Source organism: Moschus berezovskii, chromosome 3 (genome assembly GCF_049115385.1).
Source record: "Moschus berezovskii isolate FMDL1 chromosome 3, NW_MosBer_1.0, whole genome shotgun sequence".
Classification (NCBI taxonomy): Eukaryota; Metazoa; Chordata; class Mammalia; order Artiodactyla; family Moschidae; genus Moschus; species Moschus berezovskii.
The window spans coordinates 20,954,993-20,960,725 of NC_142462.1; the positions used below are offsets into that span (position 1 = coordinate 20,954,993).

At 43.7% G+C, this 5,733-nt stretch overlaps 1 pseudogene; it reads right to left on the minus strand.

Moving 5' to 3' along the window:
- Window positions 1-3,718: 3,718 nt before the first annotated feature.
- LOC129552847 (rRNA methyltransferase 2, mitochondrial pseudogene) lies at window positions 3,719-4,508 on the minus strand (annotated as a pseudogene).
- Between the last annotated feature and the right edge of the window lie 1,225 nt (window positions 4,509-5,733).

Genomic DNA, 5,733 nt, shown 5'->3' on the forward strand with positions numbered 1-5,733 from the left:
CTGTGTCTCTTTTGCTGTCTTGTATACAGGGTTGTCATTTCCATCTTTCTAAATTCCATATATATGTGTTAGTATACTGTATTGGTGTTTTTCTTTCTGGCTTACTTCACTCTGTATAATAGACTCTAGGAGGATAAGGGGAGGAGGGAGGTGGGAGGGGGGTTCAGGAAGAGGAACTTATGTACACCCGGGGCAGATTCATGTCAATGTATGGCAAAACCAACCTATATAATATTGTAAAATAATTAGCCTCCAATAAAAATAATTTTAAAAATTAATTAAATAAAATTCAAATATATATATATAAAATGCCATTACTAATTATAAAAAAAAGTCTTCATACACAGCATATCTAACAAAGCTATTTATACTAATATGTCTGTTTTTCAGAACTTCTAACATATAGGACTTCTGCTCTAAAATGTATTTTATGCCCCAGGTATCCTGCAAATTAACCTGTGAGGCCAAAGAAACAGGGTTCTTTGGAATTACCCTCTAGTGCTTTCCTGGAGACAACAATCTGCAAATACCTATCCAGAGGCACTTAATGAAAGCAGCATCACATGCTACAGCCATGGAATAGAATTTTTCCGTGGTTAATAAATATGTTTTTGAAGATTTCACACTTAAATCATATTCAAAGACGGCATCATTTATGCTCATCTCAGTCACAGTGGCTGACAAGCTTGATCTGATAAACAGCTCCTCCCTGCGTGTTTAAAAGTTGCAGTCCCTCCTGCTCTGAGATCTTACCTGCTATATTCAACTTGGGTTCTGACTTAGAAACAGCCTGTGGTGAGGACCTCTGTGCTCCCCTATTCATGACAGTGCCATCCTGTCGATTAAACATTTACTCAGTGGGCCATACGACGGACTGAGGAGCCTGGTGGAATATAGCACATGGGGTCCCAAAGAGTCAGACACAATTGAGTGACAATACTAATACACAGCATCACGTAGCACCTAACAAGAATGGGGTGGAGGGGGGGCGGGGAAACCAGATGAAACAGCTGGCATGCCCAACTTCTGCAACTGGAGACCACCATTTATCATTGTTTTAACATTCCATATGTTGAAAGTGAAGCCTTTATGTTGCTGTTGTTTAGTCACAAATTCATGTCCGACTCTTCTGCGACCCCATGGACTGTAGGTTGCCAGGCTCCACTGTTCAAGGTATTTGTCAGGCAAGAATACTGGACTGGGTTGCCATTTCCAACTCCAGGGTATCTTACTGACCCAGGGATCAAGTCTCCTGCACTGGAAGGCAGATTCTTTACCACTGACCCACCTGGGAAGCGCAAAGCATTTATAGTAAAGAAGTTAAAAGCCTAGGTTGTAGAGTCAGCTGTTGCTGCTAAGTCACTGCAGTCGTGTCCGACTCTGTGCGACCCCATATAGATGGCAGCCCACCAGGCTCCCCTGTCCCTGGGATTCTTCAGGCAAGAACACTGGAGTGGGTTGCCATTTCCTTCTCCAATGCATGAAAGTGAAAAGTGAAAGTGAAGTCGCTCAGTAATGTCCGACTCTTCACGACCACATGAACTACAGCCTACCAGGCTCCTCCGCCCATGGGATTTTCCAGGCCAGAGTACTGGAGTAGGGTGCCATTGCCTTCTCCAGTAGAGTCAGCTGATGCTGCTGCTGCTGCTGCTGCTAAGTCACGTCAGTTGTGTCCGACTCTGTGAGACCCCATAGATGGCAGCCCACCAGGCTCCCCCGTCCCTGGGACTCTCCAGGCAAGAACACTGGAGTGGGTTGCCATTTCCTTCTCCAATGCATGAAAGTGAAAAGCGAAAGTGAAGTTGCTCAGCTGTGTCCCACTCTTAGCGACCCCATGGACTTCAGCCCACCAGGCACCTCCTTCCATGGGATTTTCCAAGCAAGAGTACTGCCTGGGCTTAAATGCAGCCTTCATTACTTATTAGTTCTGGGACTGATCTTGGATATTTCCCTCACTTCTTTAAGCCTTGGTTTCCTCAACTGTCACCCAACAGTTTCCCAAATCCTAAATTCTCACTGCACAATTGTCATCAGTTGCTTCTAAAGCTGATGATATATCTTAAATCTATCTTTATCTGTTCATTTTCTTTCTATGATTGCACTGTAAAATTGGCCATACCTATTATTTCCCTTGGGATTCCAAAGATAACCTATATCACTGAGGTAACATATATCCTCTAAGATTTTTTACTTCTTCCCAGGCCAAGCTCCTCACACCTCCACAATGGGAAGCATAAGAGGAAAAGCTTCCATCAGCACCCTGCTGTGATCAGTAGCACAGCTGAAGGAGGAGTTTTAGAAAAGAGAAATGTCCAAGGTGGATTCAAGTTCTTTATATTATATTGTTCTTTCTCAGACAGTACAATATAAAGTCTGCTTTATTTCCTCTATAAAATCCTTGATAAATTCTTTTAAAAAATAATAAACTCTGTTTTGATTAATTCTTTGCATTGGTAAAAAAAAAAAAGGTAAGCATTTTAATAATTTTTGGTACACAGTTAAGTGTGTTAGCTATATTTAAATGGTTGTGAAACAGATCTCCAGAATATTTTCATCTTGCAGAACTAAAACTCTGTTCCCATTAAACAAAAACTCTCTTTTGCTCTCTCCCTACCCCACTCCTGCCTTAACCACATTTTACTTTCGTTTCTATAATCTGACTACTTTAGATACCACATGTAAGTAGAATCATGGAATCATAAAGTATTTGTCCTTTTGTGACTCAGTTCTCTTTTCTTTAAACTCTTTAGGAGTTTCAATAGCTACTGTTATTTAAAAGAGGTATATGATGTTATCCAGAATTGAAATAAATCAACCTGAAATATCAAGATAATTAATTCATGATCAACTAAAATACATGATTTGAAGTTTACCTATATGGAAAAATACATCTACAAAACTTAGTCTTTTTGCTGGGTTGGATGGCACAGAAGTAGTCCATGTTACACATCACAGATTATTATTTTTGTTTGTTTTCAATAGGCAAGATTTAATCATCATTATAGTCAATATACTCTTAAGGGATGACCCCTCCTCCAGAAAATGGTTTCAAAGAAGTCAATTTTTTTTTTAAGTATGGAAATTCCAGAAAATATTACACCCTATGTTGTTTTATAACCTTGAGTTCCTGGAAGAGAGTAAAAGGAAATAAACACACCATATGTCTGCTTGCTTTGGTTATTACCTTTAAGTCTCTGGAGCCTGGCGTGTTACAGAAACATTTCCAGTTTCACACTGCCCGCCCCCCATCCATAATTCATACCAATGTCTTCCCTACGGAGCTCTCACTGCTTTAAGTATTTCCGGATCATTCACCACAGAGATGGAAACAAATCCCCAGACTGAAAGTTCAGATTTTTCTACATTACACTGTATAGCCAAAATAACACCTGGAAACCTGGGGATCGTTTTGTGGCGATGGTGAAAGCCAGTTCCTCTGTGACATACTAACCATGGTGAGAAAATTCCATAAAGGTGTCTGTGTGTTTCTGTCTCTGTTTTTATGCATCCCAGTCTTCTCATCCTTTTATCTTTGTCTCTTTCTCATGGTAACTCCTCTTCACAAATCATAGCGATCATTTTCTTTTATCATATATTGTCATAAATCGTGAACACTGAATATAGTTTTGTCTTAAAAAAAGGTCCCGCATCTGCCCTGCTTGTTGCATCCTAGATCCAGCTCGGATCTCCCCAGCCACACTTCAGGACAGAGCTCAAGCTACATCTGCAGTGAAGAAGAGCCAGAAACAGCAGGACAAGCGCTCAGTCCTTCACAGAGCTCCCGGCTCCCCCGGTACTGCGTGGCCAGGAGCTTCACCTCTGATGATTCTTTCCTACTGGCCTCGCGCTTTACAGTCCTCGTGTTCTGGAATTCCTCAGTCACTCTCTTCTGTAACTGATGGCTCTGACTTCCAGCCCAGGTTTTACAAAGGAATGTCCCCCTGGGGGGCAGGCTATCTGGAACCGTGTCCAGAAGGGACAGGCACAAGCTAACGAGCCTGTCGTGGTCGAGGCCGCGGATCCCCGTGGCGCTGGGCGCCATGTCACTCAGGATCACGTCTGCTCTCCCACCCGGAAGCAGCTCTTGGAATTTCCGGAAGGTTCCAGGGTCAGTCAGTCACATCAGCAGGGCACAGAAATGTTGCTCCTTCCAGGGGGAATATGTGGAGAAGATCTACCCCGAGCACAAAGCCAACAGGAGCACTGGGGTCCGTGCCCGCAGCGTTGACTCTCTGCACAGCCACCTGGCTCCTCGCGCCAGGAGCGGCCCCACAGTCTAACACCCTGAGGCCAGGCCGGAGGATCTGCTGCCTCTCGTTCATTTCCAGGAGCTTGAAGGCGCTTCGACACCGGTAACCCTCCGCCTTTGCAGCTTTCACAAATGGGTCCCGCAAGTGCCGCGCCAGCCAGAGGTGCTCAGCGCCAGTCTGGCCCCTGTAGCAACGCCCAGCGGTGTGGAACCTGTGACGCTGAAGGGAGGCCCACACCAGTTTCAGGGACCCCGCCATGGACGCGGACACACGCCAGCCGCCGCCGCCCCACATCATAGATTAAATTTAGGTGTTTCTTTGCCTTGGCAAATTCTACACTGCTTTACTTTGTACAAGAGGCTTTGGGGGAGAATAACAGAAGGATGTTGCTTAAACAGGAGAATGAATAGATGAGGCACCTGATATTTATATAATTAAAGGAGAAGCACACTCCTTATACCTCCTTTTATAACTTATTTCCCATGGTACCTAATGCAGCGCCTATCTTCACAAACATTTGTCAAGTAAAAGGCAAAACTCATGGTAGGAGAAAGAGTGGAAAATGTGATGGTGGTGGCAGAAATAATGGTAATAGAAGAGAAGGGGATGAAAGGATGAAAGTGAAAGTCACTTAGTCGTGTCCGACTCTTTGTGACCCCAGGGACTGTACAGTCCATGGAATTCTCCAGGCCAGAATACTGGAGTGGGTAGCCTTTCCCTTCTCCAGAGTATCTTCCCAACCCAGGGATTAAACCCAGGTCTCCTGCACTGCAAGCGAATTCTTTACCAACTGAGCCACCAGGGAACATGGCAGTAATAAATTACAGAGGGGCGCATTGTCAACATTTTACTATAAATCAAAGGAAAGCAGACTTCAACATTTAGAAGTCCCTTATACCTTTGGTTACAGCAGGGGCAGGTGTTGATATAGCTCAAGTTATAAGGGGATCAAATATATTCCTTTTTTAGCCTTTCTTTTCAGCAGCCCCCCTCTATATTCAATTCAGCTCCACTCCCTTGCTGGTTCTGTACCCTGGGCAACAACACTCTAACTCCTCAGAGCTTCCCACCCTCTATCACATCCCTTTGCTCATTGGAGGAAGGCAGACTTTTAACCCACAGCCACAGAGCTCCGTGGAAGCTGTGATATCTATGGAAACCAATGCACTGGACAAGTTGCAGCATCTTATTATTTCACAACCTTGTAATAATAATTTCCACCTCGTCTTTCATCCAAAACATTTCTACGTTATCTCACTGGTTAACTTTAACTCAGAATTTAAAAGCAACTGGTGATAGTGGTGCCGAGCTGATAACAACCAATCCAATACAACAAGGAAACTATCCTGTCTCAACAGCAGTGCTGGGAGAATTTATGACCACACACAGCGCCTCACAGCGTCTTTCTCTGACTGCACACTATTTGGATTGGGTAAAATTCTTCTAGTTGGAAATCTGATTTAATACGATCTTAAGGACAAAG